Consider the following 18,128-nt stretch of genomic DNA (forward strand, 5'->3'; position numbering starts at 1 on the left):
CTGTCAGGAGTGTCTCGTTCCACCATAAATTGGATAAGTGTTGTCTTAAATCGTACCAGGGGTGCGTTCCCATTTCATTGGCTGTATGTATCAATGTGCAGATGGCCTCTAATAGTGATTGATGCATCCAATGAAATGTTTCCCTGGCCTCTGTCTGCCTTAGAATGGTGCTGCCCTCCAAAGCAGCGCAAAGACACTGCCTGTCTGAAAATTGATTTTGCAATGGTTATTATAACAATAAAGTCAATGTTTTAACCAGGGAAAGGGAAGAGAGGGGGAAGAGGGATTCCAAACTATCAGAGAACATTTTAAGTGCAGCGACTAGCAACTACACACCCTTTAAAACAAGAGTCACAATACTTAATGCTGGTGGTTTTGGGACAGAAATTAGAAATTGTTCACTTGTTTTGTCGGTTTTTGTATTACTGTAGCTTGTGCCGTCTTAACCCAACCACACACACTCTGCGGTGACCTCTGCCCTCTGTTCTCTGCCCTCTGTAGGGGCTTTAGTGACAATGAGACAGTGGACCAGAGCTGCCCTTCTGACTGACTTTTGAGCAGAGAAGAACAGACGGGTGAAGTGGTGGGGGACATTAAAAGGCACCCATCCCTCAACCGAGTCCAAGCAGGACAGGAGGCGTGATGGTTTGCACCTCAGCAAGAATGTGGCTGATCAAGACAGGTGCAATTCCCATCCAGAGCTCTGAGCCAGCCAGGTCCCAGGCAGACCAGGGGTAGATTTATGAAGAATCGGTCATTAGCTGCCTGAGCTGTTCTTGTGACAAACACAAAGTATAAAGCTTCTTTAATCCCAGCTCTGCTCCCACTGGGACCTTTATCACTGAGGGGTATAGGAGAGGCCTCTTGGGGTTACTAACCAACGTGATCATATGTGAGAAGCTGTCGGGAAGGTCTGACTGCCCAGGCCCCAGACTATGGGACGATTAGGGAGACGTCTGAAAGGAATCAATTACCAGTGGTGTGTTTTAATATTGGGCTGTGTTAACTGCAGCAGGTCACTTAGTGATCGTAAATTGCGCCTGGCTTTCTTTCTTTGGACGGCCGACAGCGGTCTTCGTCTTCTTGCTGCTGGTTTATTTATGTAGCACTGTTATGTGGCACATGATGCTTCTTTGAGGCCTGCCAAGACCGAGCTACTATTTATGTACAAGTGTAACAACTACAGTAAATCCTAAGCATTGTCTTATTACAAAGAAATAGAATAAAAATGACAGTAAATATCAATATGTTTAATCTCGTTTGACATTCACAGAAAGTTTCGTCAAAATGATTTATCCTAGTCAAACAGTATCACGTTTGTCGCATATCAAAATGAAAGTGAATCTCCTTCACACCACATCGAGGAAGATGAGACATAGCTCCTCATGTTTCACTCTGAGTCACACTGAGTCACCTGTCAGCTGAGGTGAGTTATTTGTTGTGTTGGTGGGATGGATGGAGAGAGGGAGGGAGGGAAAGAAGGAGGGAGAAAGGAGAACAGGGATCATCAACTATATTCAGCTGCAGGCCTATTTTATCACTTCAAACCTTGCTTACATTTGTATACGATCACATATATCTCTCTATTATGCGTGGGAATACTTTGGAACAAATTTTCAAAATTAAAATCACTGCTGATTTGCTGGTGTTTTTACAGTATTTTATGTCCAACAATAAAAACGTTTATTTTATATTATATATATATATATATATATATATATATATATATTAGGGCTGTCAAAAATAGCGCGTTAACGACGTTAATTAGTTGTTTGCTGTTAATTACGTCAATTTTTTTAACGCATTTCACGCATGCGCAGTGTGACAAATTATTCAGGTCAGGAAAGTGGTTGGGAGCTAGAGGCGAGATGGAGCAAGGTGAGCAAAGTGGGCCTATTGACGGATTCAAATATAAAAAGAATGATGATGGTACAGTTAACAAGTACAAGGTTATTTGCAAGATTTGTAAGAAGGAGTTTCAATTTCACCGGAGCTGTTCAAGCTTGAAGTACCATGTCAACGCCAAACATGCGTTTGCTGGGCCGTCAGATTCAGCAAGTGGTTTGCGCCAGACCACGCTGAATGTTTGCAGGCAATTAACAAAATCAACCTCAGATAATTTGACCAACACAATAGCAAAATGGATTGCAAAGGATTGTAGACCCATTAGCATTGTAGAAGACTCAGGTTTCCTTGATGTTTTGCAAGTGGCGTCTCAAGACTCATTCTATAAGCCACCGTCAAGAGCCACAGCCAAAGACAAATATTATGGTGTGTAGTATGTTTCAGCTTGATTTAAAACACCATTATTTGGCTGTGTTAATAAACAGACATAATATGAAAATTATGTATCTGTGTCCTGTTATTTATCTTTTGGTATGCATTTCAGAAAAAAAATGGTTAGGATTCAGGTGTAATTGCAAATAGTGATTAATCATGATTAATCCACTGAAAATTCTGATTAATTTGATTAAAAATTTTAATCATTTGACAGCCCTAATATATATATATATACAGTGGGGAGAACAAGTATTTGATACGCTGCCGATTTCCTACTTACAAAGCATGTAGAGGTCTGTAATTTCTGTCATATGTACACTTCAACTGTGAGAGACGGAATCTAAAACAAAAATCCAGAAAATCACATTGTATGATTTTTAAGTAATTAATTTGCATTTTATTGCATGACATAACTATTTGATACATCAGAAAAGCAGAACTTAATATTTGGTACAGAAACCTTTGTTTGCAATAACAGAGATCATACGTTTCCTGTAGGTCTTGACCAGGTTTGCACACACTGCAGCAGGGATTTTGGCCCACTCCTCCATACAGACCTCCTCCAGATCCTTCAGGTTTCAGGGCTGTCGCTGGGCAATACGGACTTTCAGCTCCCTCCAAAGATTTTCTATTGGGTTCAGGTCTGGAGACTGGCTAGGCCACTCCAGGACCTTGAGATGCTTCTTACGGAGCCACTCCTTAGTTGCCCTGGCTGTGTGTTTCGGGTTGTTGTCATGCTGGAAGACACAGCCACGACCCATCTTCAATGCTCTTACTGAGGGAAGGAGGTTGTTGGCCAAGATCTCGCGATACATGGCCCCATCCATCCTCCCCTCAATACGGTGCAGTCGTCCTGTCCCCTTTGCAGAAAGCATCCCCAAAGAATGATGTTTCCACCTCCATGCTTCACGGTTGGGATGGTGTTCTTGGGGTTGTTCTCATCCTTCTTCTTCCTCCAAACACGGCGAGTGGAGTTTAGACCAAAAAGCTCTATTTTTGTCTCATCAGACCACATTACCTTCTCCCATTCCTCCTCTGGATCATCCAGATGGTCATTGGCAAACTTCAGACGGGCCTGGACATGCGCTGGCTTGAGCAGGGGGACCTTGCGTGCGCTGCAGGATTTTAATCCATGACGGCGTAGTGTGTTACTAATGGTTTTCTTTGAGACTGTGGTCCCAGCTCTCTTCAGGGAGCAATAAGAAGAAGAGACTTGCTTGGGTCAAGAAACACAAGCAATGGACATTAGACCGGTGGAAATTTGTCCTTTGGTCTGGAGTCCAAATTTGAGATTTTTGGTTCCAACCGCCGTGTCTTTGTGAGACAGGGTGTGGGTGAATGGATGATCTCTGCATGTGTATTTCCCACCGTAAAGCATGGAGGAGGAGGTGTTATGGTGAGGAAGTGCTTTGCTTGTGACACTGTCTGAGATTTATTTAGAATTCAAGGCACACTTAACCAGCATGGCTACCACAGCATTCTACAGCGATACGCCATCCCATCTGGTTTGGGCTTAGTGGGACTATATTTGTTTTCCAACAGGACAATGACCCAACACACCTCCAGGCTGTGTAAGAAGGAGAGGGATGGAGTGCTGCATCAGATGACATGGCCTCCAGAATCCCCCGACCTCAACCCAATTGAGATGGTTTGGGATGAGTCGGGCCGCAGAGTGAAGGAAAAGCAGCCAACAAGTGCTCAGCACATGTGGGAACTCCTTCAAGACTGTTGGAAGATCATTCCAGGTGAAGCTGGTTGAGAGAATGCCAAGAGTGTGCAAAGCTGTCATCAAGGCAAAGGGTGACTATTTGAAGAATCTCAAATATATAATATATTTTGATTTGTTTAACACTTTTTGGGTTACTACATGATTCCATGTTTTGATGTCTTCACTATTATTCTACAATGTAGAAAATAGTAAAAAATAAAGAAAAACCCTGGAATTAGTAGGTGTGTCCAAACTTTTGACTGGTACTGTATATCAAATTTGGGGGGCCAAATAAAATCAACCGAGGGCCGCCAATTGGGGAACCCTGTTGTAGAATCTGCTGGGTGTGGATCAGGATTGGTCTAAATGAGATAGATAGATGAGATAAAGGAGTGATCCAGTCCTGGGGGTGAGGGGGGATCCAGAGCTGAGCTCAATCCCAAAGGGGTTACTGTGCTGGTCTGTGGAGAGATGCTGTCACATTCCCCTCTTTGAAAGGTCTCATTTATCCTTATCTGACTAATATTGCCTTTGCCAGATTGATATCGCCAACCTCAGATGTTTTGTTCGTCTTAGCAACCTCAACGTTGACCCCTCATCCTCTGGGTTTGATTGGATGCATATGTGTGTCTTGCTCTATCGAAATTGTTCCCTCCTTCCTTATAGGAAACGCAACAGCTGTTTCAGTTGTGTTCCTACCCGGTCTAACTTAGCCTAACCTGATTAGCGTGAAAACACACGTGACATAACTTCTGTTCAGACTGACTTCAAATACATTGATTATTTACCTGTTCCACTGTAGCCACAACAACCACATGCCACATCTCATGCTGTCTCCTCTCAACCTCTTTATCCTCCCATCAGTGACACTGGAGTCCACTGGAATAGTGGATCAAGATGTTTTTCATTAGTGGATGTACTGTATATCAACACTTTCTCTATTATTTAGCTAGCCTTCCTCTTCTCAGGAAGTCTCGTAGGGTTCACAATTTGGTAATATACACTGAGTGTACAAAACATTAGGAACACCTGCTCTTTCCATGACAGACTGACCAGGTGAATCCAGGTGAAAGCTATTATCCCTTATTGATGTCACTTGTTAAATCCACTTCATTCAGTGTAGATGAGGGGGAGGAGACAGGTTAAAGAAAGATTTTTAAACCTTGAGACAATTGAGACATGGATTGTGTATGTGTGCCATTCAGAGGGTGAATGGGCAAGACAAAATATTTAAGTGCCTTTGAACAGGGTATGGTAGTAGGTGCCAGGCACACCGGTTTGAGTGTGTCAAGAACTGCAACGCTGCTGGTTTTTTACGCTCAACAGTTTCCTGTGTGGATCAAGAATGGTCCACCGCCCAAAGGACATCCAGCCAACTTGACACAACTGTGGGAAGTATTGGAGTCAACATGGGCCAGCATATCTCTGGAACGCTTTCGATACCTTGTAGAGTCCATGCCCTGACGAATTGAGGCTGTTCTGAGGGCAAAATGGGGTCCAACTCAATAGTAGGAAGGTGTTCCTAATATTTTGTACATTCAGTGTATGCGGTGATACATTCAAGGACAAATAAATGAACATATTGACAAACACAAGAAAAAAGATTGTTGATCATCAACAACTGCTGGAATAAATGACGGGTGTTATGTTTTTCTAAAGAGTCTGACAACTTCAGGATTACGCTTGATTGTCACAGCAAAACACCATGTAATCCTTTGAACGTGCCAGTAAGTAGGGTACACATCCAGCATAAAGCTAAGTAGGAGATATATAGTGTTGCAGTGTTAGATAGTAGTAGGTAGATTGCGTTGCACTGGATGACCTCCAGTTGCCTGGCGGCGACGGGCACTGAAGGTGCTGTGGCAGCGATAAAATAAAATATGTCACCATAATCCCACTAACAATAGAACTAAGAATAGACACAAAGTGGATACTGGATACCCCGTGTAGCTCAGTTGGTAGAGCATGGCGTTTGCAATGCTAGGGTTGTGGGTTCGATTCCCACAGGGGGCCAGTATGAAAAAGGTATGAAAAATGTATGCACTCACTAATTGTAAGTCGCTCTGGATAAGAGCGTCTGCTAAATGACAAAAATGTAAAAAAAATGGATACGGGGATGAGCAATAGAAAAGCAGGACAGAAATGCATTTCAATTGGAACAATCGCTATTTTGGAGTCGTGAGTCCTTTCTAGGGATCTTGATACATCCTTCAAATTTGTCCTTCTAACTTCAAGTTCTGAAGAATTATAGTGAGATTTTACAAAGTCAGGTGCTGAGTTTTGACATATGCTGTCAGACAGTTATTGACTATATTCATTGTTTGTCTAGTGCTCTTGGCATTAGTGTGACATGTCAGCATAATGGCTAAGATGGCGCTGACAGAGGGCGCCTCGCCTCGAGCTCCGATAAAACATGTCAGGTTTCTAGTGTTTTCTCTAATTTTCTTAATCAGTTTGTTTCATGCATTACTACACACACCCGGGTAGAACTATTGGAATACGAATCGCTAGGTACTCACCATCCACCCAACCTCCCCGAATACCCTGAGACGCCAGAACAATGGACTAGCTTCTTCGGCAAGGCGCGAGCTGCTTAGGAGTCCTACCAGAGAGTAGGAAGCGAAGATGCCGAATATACAACCAGCGGGTTTTACAGTTTTTCGAGCGGATAGGAAGCTGGCTCTCTCTGGCAAGAACAAGGGTGGTGGGCTCTGCTTTATGACCAACAACACATGGTGCAATGAGGGAAACGTACAGGAACCTGCGAGCTTCTGCTTCCCTGACTTGGAATACTTGGTCATCAAATGTCGCCCTTTTTACCCTCCGAGAGAGTTCTCAGGGATTATTGCCATGGCAGTATACATACCGCCCCAAGCCGACACCAAAAAGGCTCTCAAAGATCTTCATTGGACCCTGAACAAAATGGAGACCGCATTCCCGGAGGCAGCGTTCATTGTTGAGGGGGACATTAACAAAAGTAATTTGAGAACCGTGCTCCCAAATTATTACCAACACATCGACTGTCTGACTCGCGAAAATTCTACTCTTGACCACTGCTACATGCCTTTTCGACATGGGTATGGCCTTCTCCCATCCTCCTTTCGAAAAATCCGACCATGACTCCGTCTTGCTTCTCGCAGCCTACAAACAAAGACTCAAGAGGGAGTTTCGGTGGTCACTTCTGTACAGCGTTGATCCGACCAATCAGAATTACTATTTTGATCACGTGGACTGGAATATGCTCCAGGTTGCCTCTGGAGATAACGTCAATGAATACACCGACTCAGTAACCGGATTCATAAAAAAATGCATAGATGACGTGATTCCTTTAGTATCTTTCAAAAGGTGCCCGAATCAAAAACCGGGGATTTATTGCAGACTTGTAGGAAAACTGAAAGAGAGAGATGCTGCTTATAAACAAAGTGGAGGAGCAATTCAGCGGGTCGGACACAAGGAGTATGTGGCAGGGGCTCCTAAGAATCACTGGTTACAAAAAGAAAGCCAGCCACATCACGGTCACCACTGAGGACATATGTAAGTCATTCAAATGTGTTAACCCACGCAAGGCTGCCGGCCCTGACGGCATCCCTAGCCATGCCCTCAGAGCATGTGCAGACCAGCTGGCTGTTGTGTTCTCTGACATTTTCAATCTCTCCCTAGCTCAGGCGCTATACCCACCTGTTTCAAGATGTCCATTATCATCCCCGTGCCCAAGAAAGGGAAAGTAACTTAACTGAATGACTGCCGACCAGTTGCACTCACTACCATCATCATGAAGTGCTTCGAGAGGCTAGTCAAAGACCATATCACCTCCTCCCTCCCCGACACACTCGACCCTCTCCAATTCGCCTACCGCCCTGACAGATCCACGGACAACGCAATCCCATTGCACTGCACACTACCCTTACATACCTGGACAAAAGGAATGCATATGTGAGGATGCTGTTCATCGACTACAGCTCGGCCTTCAATACCATAGTGCCCTATAAGCTCATTACAAAGCTCACAGCCCTGGGTCTGAACTCCTCCCTATGCACCTGTGTCCTGGACTTCCTGTCGGGCGGTGAAGCTAGGCAACATTACCTCCTCGACACTGATTCTCAACACGGGGGCCCCACAAGGGTGCATCCTCAGTCCCCTTCTGTATTCCCTGTATATCCACGACTGCATGTCCTAACACAGTTCCAACTCCATCATCAAGTTTGCTGACGACACGACAGTAGTAGGCCTGATTACCAACAACGACTCCGTGGCCTCACACAGTTCCAACTCCATCATCAAGTTTGCTGACGACATGACAGTAGTAGGCCTTATTACCAACAACGACGAGACAGCCTACAGGGAGGAGAGGCACTCTGACGGTGTGATGCCAGGTAAACAACCTCTCCCTCAACGTTAGCAAAACAAAGGTGCTGATTGTATACTTCAGGAGGAACCAGGCTGGACACACTCCCATCCTCATCAACAGGGCCACCACTCCAAATTCCTTGGCGTACACATCTCAGAGAAGCTGAAATGGTCTAACCACACGGACACCTTAGTGAAGAAGGCACGACAGTGACTCTTTAACCTCAGGATGCTGAAGAAATTCGGCCTGTCCCCAAGTGTTCTACAGGAGCACCATCGAGAGCATACTGTCAGGCTGCATCACAGCCTGGCACGGCAACTTCACCGCCTCGGACCGTATGGCTCTTCAGAGGGTGATACGTGCAGCTGAACGCACCATTGGGTGCACACTGCCTGCCCTACAGGATACCTACAACACCAGGTGTCGCAGGAAGGCCAAGAAGATCATCAGGGACCCCAGCCACCCAAGCCATGTCCTGTTCTCCCCGCTTCAATCACTCAGACCGGGCAGTACAGGAGCATCATGGCAAAATCTGAAACTCTCCACGTCCGTAGTTTCTACCCTTAGACCATCAGGCTGCTGAATAGCTACTACTAGTCAGCTACCTACTCCGTCTACACCCTCAATGGTCACTTACCTTACCCGCTACTCCCCCTATGGACATTCCACACTTGCAACCCTGTACATGTGACTATTAAACACTCTGAATCTGAAATGTGGGAGATATGAAAAGCTTAAATGCTGCATCCATCTGTGTAAAGTACAAGGGTTGGCAGACCACTGGATGGGCCCCCCAATTCCCCTTCATTCCCTAACAAATGACTCCTATGGCATAGGGGCAGCAGTCATATCCGATATGCTGTTATGTCCATGCGAAACACATGTGCTACAACTTAAGTCTACGGAATAAATCTCACTGTATGAGCGAAATGAGGAGGATTTCCCATTAACCACAGAATGCCTTGTGCTCACTGGGGATCTCCCTCAGGCTAGCAGGCATAAATAACCATGGCCTGGAGCAGGAGCTGGAGCTATACTAGCCTGACAACTCACACTAAATTCTTTCACTGCTCTGTCGTTTGCTACATACTTTAGTATGAAGTCGTTTGTGGTGATGAAGGGCACAAGGGGCTTTGTACAGAGATTGAATCGTCTCTAACCAATCAGAGTATCCACTTGACCCACGTGTGTTCTTGCTCTGGCCCAACCCATCGGATTCTGGACAAATCAGACGGCCCCTAATGTGTTCACATTCAGTGAAGGGTCAGGGGAGGTACTGAGATCCAGACTCATTGTGGAGAAGAAACTAACGTCGAGCAAGGAGTCTAGGTAGCCAGGCAAAACTTATACAGCCTTGCCCTTTACACACAGGACCAGATTGTTTTTTCTCTTCAGTCTGATTTCTGTATCAGGCTGGTGATGCAATCATCCATTTTGAAGGGCAAAGTGTGGGAATGGGTATGGATGTCAACAGTGACGTCAGGGCTACGAGGTGAAAATGTGGACCACAAGGTGCCCTGGAGTGGTGTAGTGCAGGGTAGGGGCTTTGTGGTTTACACAGTGCTAAGGTGACAATCTCCCCACTTGCCCCGTATGGGAAACATGGGCCTCTGTCAGCCTGTGGCGATGACAGCTCGGAGGTGTTGAATGACGGAGAGGGGAGGGAGGTGGAGCTTAGAGAGAGAGAGAGAGAGATGTTGAGGGCTAAAATATTGTGGGCTTAGTTTTTTTAAATATGTAACTGTACAATATATAAATATGTAACTGTACAGTGCTGAATCAAAAACAGTGCTACATTAGGGGCATGTGAACTTAAGAGTGCTGCTTTGCTTTTGTAACGTTTTTCCATCTGTTGCTGCTGTAACTTTAACTGTGTCCCCATCAACCAGTGCTCAACAACCCTTCAGTGGAGGAGAGGCAGCATTTAAAACCTGTCACAGGGTAGACAGACGTAACTAAAACTCCTCTGCCTGCTTGCCTGTTTATCGAAGGTATCAGGGCAGATGTAAATGGTGTTAGCCTGGGCTCATGACTCTTAGTTAGACAGGCCAGGCCAGTCATGGGAATGAGAAAAGGCAGCTCTCCTCTCCTCCTCTTCTCTTCTCTCCTCTCCTCTCCTCCTCCAACTGAATGCCTCTTTATGTCGGAGTAGGGACTCATTGTTGCGTTGCTAGGGCCCGTCTCCAAGGGATGTGTTTATCTTCCCTGATTTAATCACCTCCTCAGTCTTAAATGAAAACATTCAGATGTTCTGCTGCTCTGTTCTCCCTTTCTTTCATGCCCTGTAGTTTGGGTGCAAGCTGCTCCTTCCATAAAATAACCGTCATTTTCTCTCCACGTTCCCTTCTCATTGAAGCCTGCCGAAGGGCGAGCGCCGACGTTAACTCTAACAGATTTTGGCATCTCGAGACAGGATTTCATTTTTGCATCCTGTGATGGCGGCGAGCTGAGGTTTCAACATGGTGGTGGCTACGAAGGCCCATATTATTATTATTATTATTATTATTATTATTATTATTATTATTATTATCATTCTTAGAGAAGCATAGTTTTGCACTCCCCACTTTATCCTGTCCCGCTTTACTTGTCCTGAATGAGATTTAATGTTTGGCTTACTGATCCCAGTCTGAAACCATTTATCTAACATAAATGCATAAACAGTATCAGAGACAAGAGGCAGATCAGGTGTCTGTAATCCACAGCCCTCCCACATGTTACAGTACACTACAGTACATCACACTAAGAGCTCTGAACATACTGGGACTTTTCCGCATTCAGCACATGGGTGTTTGTGTTCATGTGTGCGTTTACGTGTGTTGGTATATGCATGCGTGTGTGTATGTGTTGGCGTGTTATAGTGTGTCAGAGGCCCCACACATGTGTGTGTGTATATAGATGTGAAGATAGACTAATGAGGCATGGAAGATAAGGTCACAGTCGGGGGGCCCAAGATGAGCCATGTCTATATGAGGAGTGTATGTCCTGCCTGACTTCGCTTCACACCCCAGCCCACTGTCATTGCCCTGCAGCTCTACTGGCCCTTAGAAGGTGACCATGGGCTTATTAAAGAATTCACCCCTGACTTACTTTCCTCCACGACATCCACGTCCAAGGTGGGTCACAGCTGTTGAGTGAGACACTCTAACTGAGTTTGCTCTAAAAATAACAGTGTTGACACCGAGAGAAAAACTAAAACTAATGAATGAACCCGTGACGCTTTTGTTTTAGTACCTCCTGTCTCTGCTATGCTGCTGGAGGTACTTTAGTCCCAAGAGGTTATACTTATTCTCAGAATATATCACTTTTCTTTTCACTTCTGAGTGGACGTGGAGACTACCATTTCTCGCAGCCGGCCGACTCGAGGCTACTTCTACCTTCAGTGAGCTGAGCGATGTGGCACCCGACCCTCTGGCTGCCCCCACCTCATAGCTCATAGGAATTCCATCCATCCGCTATCCAGGTGGCATCTTCTCACCACCCTGGGTGTTTTCAGTGTTTTCATGTATGTCTGGGATGGGTGGTTATTGATGGCGGGGGGCCGGGGGGGAATTAACGGTTTCCGGTCTGTTCCTAAGAGAAAACATTAGACTTATTCCACTGTGGGAGCAACATATGGAGATGACATAAAGGGTGTGACCATTGAGCAAGTTGAGGAAGCTAAACTCCTAGATATAACATTGGATGGTCAATTATCATGGGCAAGTCATATTGACAAAGTTGTTGTGAAGATGGGGAGGGGTATGTCTGTTATAAAAATGTGTTCTGCATTTTTGACACAAAAAATCAACTGTACTAGTTGTTCAGGCTCTGGTCTTGTCCCATCTTGATTACTGTCCAGTAATATGGTCAAGTGAAGCAAAGAAAAATACCTAGCAAAACTGCAGCTGGCTCAAAACAGAGCAGCATGCCTTGCCCTTAACTGCACATACAGAACTAACATCAACAACATGCATGACAGTCTTTCCCGGTTAAGGGTTGACGAGAGATTAACTGCTTCTCTTCTAGTTTTTCGGAGAAATATTACTGTGATGAAAATTCCAGATTGTCTGCATAATCAAATAACATTCAGCTCAGACACCCATACATACCCCACAAGACATGCCATCGGGGGGTCTCTTCACAGTCCCCAAGTCCAAAACGAATGATCGCATGGAACTCTCTTCCATCTCGAATTACTCATGAAAACAGCAAAATTACCTAAAAAAGGATTAAACAACAACTCATGAAACAGCGGGGACTGTGAGGGGGGACACACAAACACACGCACACACAGACACACTCGAACACATCTTTTTTTGTTGTATTGTTTGTATTCTTTTTTAGTTATATTGTTTGTATATCATTTTATTTAAAGTTTATGTGACTGTATCAGTGTTTTGTTACTTGTCGTGTTTTTTGTGGACCTCAGGAAGAGTAGCTGCTGTGTCTGCAAAAGCTAATGGGGATCCAAATAAACAAATATGGTGGGCTTTAGAAGCTAGTACAGTGTAATGAGATCTGAGTGGTCTGCTCAGTGAGATCGGGATGTCCCCTACACAGCACATGACCTGGGAAGGGCACACCTTTCTCCCCCCAGCCAGCCCTGTAGTAAATACAAATAAACCAGCCTCTCTGACCCAGAGGTTTTATGTGCTGAGGGTTTGTGTTTCGCATACACACACACAATCACAGCCAAGAGCCAGGGTGTGCTCTGCATATAAACCCTACTCCATGCTCATGGGTATTTACTAGGTTAGGTAGAAAGTCAACCCTGGACACACACACACACAGAACATGTTTACATGAGGAGATTAAAGCCTGGAGCTCAACTGCATGACTCGACAGTCCTGTGAGCTTATCATAGCTGGCACAGTTCATAGTATGGCTGTGGCAAGGGAACGATGGTCAGTGATAAAGCAATTATTTGTCATTGAAATGATGGGAGGTTCTGTACGTGCTGAGAAGTTGTTTCTCAGTCATGACTTTATTTCTTAGCCAACTGCTTTATTAAGGAGGAATTCAGTGTGCAGCAGCTAGAATATCAACCATGCAACTAGATGTCTTACACAAAATAATGCCAAAGTGAATACCTTCACATTGTCCTGTAGTTTGCTTTTCAATTTTGTGTTCTCTGTGGAAAATCATCCCTAGCCATTATAAAGTTTAAATCTCAGGAATGTAATGTTTCAGATGAAATATTCCTCATTGTTTTCATCTATAGAATTAACTGTCAACCAGTCTTCATTTGGGGATAAAAGTATTGTTGAAATTGATGGTCAGTTTGGAAAAGCCTCTTTTACCATTCCATTCTACAACCATCAAGTCATGTTGGAAAGATCATGTTGTGCAGCTGAACATGGTGTTTTGAATTGGAATTTGGAATTTACAATTTTGCTCAGTATGGGTGACGGAGAGTATTGGTAAAAATCATCACACACAGCTAACAGATCATCATGTCTGCTGAGATTGAGCCTGACTATCACATCTCCTCAGCCAGAAACACACCCAAGCAGAAGCACACAAAGTTTCCATCTCCGTCAGCAGTAGAACTGAGTAAAATAACATTTTCTCGGGATTGCTCTCGTCTGAGGCAGAGCATTTTCTTCTGACATTCGAGGGAAGAGACCAAACTTTTCATATAACTAATTTCTTAATCATCAAAAGTGTACACAATGGTATTTCATGCATAATGCCATTCACAGAATCCTCTCAAATAAGGAACCATTCCTCTTATACTCTGCCAGACAGAGCAGAGTAGGTCAGATGAAATGAAAGGTATGCTGGTCTGTTCACAGGGCTGCTGGGCTCTCCGGCAGAGGAAGTGCTGTCTCTGTGATGTGTCTCCCAGGTGGCCTATAGGGAGTGGCTGTGAGGAGAGCTCTATGTCCCCCCTGGGTCCTGTTCCCCAACTCAGCTCAGAAAAGCCCTGGGCCTGGGCCCCAACACAGAAAACATGTCAGACAGAGTAGACCGCCCAGATCCAACACACCCATCACCCCCTTCCCACACCCCTCCTCTGCTGTCTCACCCCCCTCCCTCCACCTCCAGAGAGTTATATATAAACTGTGGCATTATTAGTCGCATTACGCGAGCCACATGAGTCACTCGAGTAGCACACTTTGGAGAGAAACAAGGAGCAATGCTTTTTGCAGTCTGTAAAAGGTTCACCTTTAGCCTCACTGAGAACCTGACGTTTTTCAGCCTAATGCATCCCTGCTTTTAATATGGGACCATTCAAGTGTTTTTCTTATTTTTTACCATCTCCTTTTCCTCTTCAGCAGAAAGAGGTATCCGCTAACACCTGACATGGCGTTCATTTGCAGGCAGGCCCATGCAGCAACAGGAAATAGAAAGGGTCACATGTACGTCTGGAGCTGACCTTCTGGAGGAGTTGAGATAGAGCAGCCTGCCAGTGGAGGGAGGGAGAGAGATGGAGAGAGAGAGATGATGGAGAGAGAACAGAAGAAAGAGAGAGAACAGAAGAGAGAGAAAGCGAGAGAGAGAGGGCTTTCTTCCCGAAGCACCTAGACAGTCCGTCAGGGAAACCCTGGGAAATGTCTGTCTTTCTGTCTGTCCGTGAAATGCCATCAACCATTGTTATCCTCCAGATTACCGTTAGTCCACGCTTATGACCATTGCTCATGTTCTATTGAAGAGATCAGGCTTTCCTCCTCAAGCCTCGTGACAGACCCAGGAAAAGATGGGAAGAGATGAGCTCTGTCTTATAGACACCGTATGTCTCCTTTGTTTACATGTGATAAGGACATTGCATCTCTTTTTCAAACATATGGAATATTAATTCATTTTTTATTTGTTTTATTACAGTTCTATTTTACTTTATTTAACAAGGAAAAAGCCCATTGAGACACAGCGTCTCTTTTGCAAAGGAGACCTGGCCAAGAAGGCAGCATTAGGCAATACATTATAACATTTAAAACATACAATAGAATTAGCACAACACAATTAGGCCTACAGGAAACATTTACACTCCTTTATATGAAGTATAGATACAATGTGTCAGAATTAAAGCAAGGAAATTTTCCTGACCATGAACAAATCTGGGCCCTGGTCAGAATCGTAAAGGATTGTTGTCGTATTACTGCTTCAGTGAATGGCTCTATTCCATAGAAGGCCTCAGCTGTGTGTGTGTGTGTGTGTCCAGGGGGAATAAGCAGGTTTAGGTTTAAATCATGTGGGATTTTCTGGGTTGAGTCGAGCTGTCCTCTCCTCCAGTGAAGTCTGTGTACACTTGGCCTGGGATGAATTAAACCATTATTAATTACCCTACATGCAGTTCAGCAGTCCCATAAATAACCGGTAAAAAAGGGACAGATAGACCTGCTAGACCCCTACCAGGAATACACTGTGACTGTGAGTGTAGAGGCTTGATAGGGGAAAATGGCTGTGTGCTTCAGACGCTGAATGTAAATGTAATTAAATAAACGTTTTTACAGTTGTAATGACCATTAACCTGGATATAGCTTATATAAATAAGCAACAAAAATGTCTAGACCTCCACAACTGTCAAGCTTGTTTATCTTAATACGATACATGGAGATATAAAGAATTTAACGGTTCAGCTACCTCTGCAAATCTATGTGACCGCCATGAAGATATTTTCAACTTGTTTACCCAAACAGCAGTAATAAGACGTTCAAAATATTTAATTTTGTTCATCAAGGGCTGACCAAGAAAGGGTTAGGCCTATAATTTAATATTTCTGAGTCCAGTGCTGGGAATAAATTAGAACAAACATATTCAACCACATATTTAATGTAAATCGTGACGGATCCTCTCGTGTAAGAGGGCTGTTGTACTGATTTATTTCCCTCCCCCCAACTTTGGTTTCTGTTCTTGTTTCTCCCACCAACCCACCCAGGCACACAAAGAAGATGTGTGGGGCATTGAAGGGCCAAGAGACCTTCAGGCACCAAGGAGCCAAAGACCATCACTCTGAACAGGTTTACATTGTTTTAATGTTATATTCTGTAACTGTAACTGTTATATTTGTCCAAATGATCGGCTGATTTTCATTCAACTTTCTCAACTTTCTCATCCTCATTATCATCCTCATAATCAACATCACTATTATTATCGTCACTATTTTCAATCAGTCTGTAGAACAGTGAGCTATGGAATTCTGCATGCTCATATACACACCCTCATATCGGGATCTTCTCTGAAAGCTTTGAATACATAAAATGCATTCGGAAAGTATTCAGAGCCCTTGACTTTTTCCACATTATAGCCTTATTCTAAAATGGATTAAATTGGGTTTTTTTCACTCATCAATCTACACACAATACCCCACACTGACAAAGCGAAAACAGGATTTTAGACATTTTTGCAAATGTATAAAAAATTACAAACAGAAATACCTTATTTACATAATTATTCAGACCCTTTGCTATGAGACTCGAAATTGAGACCAGGTTCATCCCATTTCCATTGATCATCCTTGAGCTGTTTCTACAACTTGATTGGAGTCCACCTGTGGTAAATTCAATTAATTTGACATAATTTGGAAAGGCACACACCTGTCTATATAAGGTCCCACAGTTGACAGTGTATGTCAGAGCAAAAACCATGCCATGAGGTCGAAGGAATTGTCCGTAGACCTCCGAGACAGGATTGTGTCTAGGCACAGATCTGGGGAAGGGTACCAAAACATTTCTGCAGCATTGAAGGTCCCCAAGAACACAGTGGCCTCCATCATTCTTAAATGGAAGAAGTTTGGAACCACCAAGACTCTTCCTAGAGCTGGCCGCCCGGCCAAACTGAGCAATTGGGGGAGAAGGGCCTTGGTCAGGGAGGTGACCAAGAACCCGATTGGTAACTCTAACAGAGCTCCAGAGTTCCTCTGTGGAGATGGGAGAACCTTCCAGAAGGACAACCATCTCTGCAGCACTCCACCAATCAGGCCTTTATGGTAGTGTGGCAAGACTGAAGCCACTCCCCAGTAAAAGGCACATGACAGCCCGCTTGGATTTTGCCAAAAGGCACCTAAAGGACTCTCAGACCATGTGAAATAAGATTCTCTGGTCTGATGAAACCAAGATTGACCTCTTTGGCCTGAATACCAAGAGTCACGTCTGGAGGAAACCTGGCACCATCCCTACGATGAAGCATGGTGGTGGCAGCATCATGCTGTGGGGATGTTTTTCAGCGGCAGGGACTGGAAGACTAGTCAGGGCCGAGGCAAAGATGAACGGAGCAAAGTACAGAGAGATCCTTGATGAAAACCTGCTCCAGAGTGCTCAGGACCTCAGACTGGGGCAAAGGTTCACCTTCCAACAGGACAATTACCCTAAGCACACAGCCAAGACAATGCAGGAGTGGCTTCGGGACAAGTCTCTGAATGTCCTTGAGTGGCCCAGCCAGAGCCCGGACTTGAACCTGATCAAACATCTCTGGAGAGACCTGAAAATAGCTGTGCAGCGACAATCCCCATCCAACCTGATAGAGCTTGAGAGGATCTGCAGAGAAGAATGGGAGAAACTCCCCAAATACAGGTGTAGCGTCATACCAAAGAAGACTAGAGGCTGTAATCGCTGCCAAAGGTGCTTTAAAAAAGTACTGAGTAAAGGGTCTGAATGTAAATGTATTATTTAAGTTTTTTATTTTTAATACATTTCTAAAAACCTGTTTTTGCTTTGTCATTATGGGGTATTGTGTGTAGATTGATGAGGGGGAAAAAACAATTTAATCTATTTTAGAATAAGGCTGTAACGTAACAAAATGTGGAAAAAGTCAAGGAGTATGAATACTTTTTGAAAACACTGTACAGTAGGTGCATATAAACCAGGATATATA

Source organism: Coregonus lavaretus, assembly GCF_964263955.1.
Source record: "Coregonus lavaretus genome assembly, chromosome: 10".
Classification (NCBI taxonomy): domain Eukaryota; kingdom Metazoa; phylum Chordata; class Actinopteri; order Salmoniformes; family Salmonidae; genus Coregonus; species Coregonus lavaretus.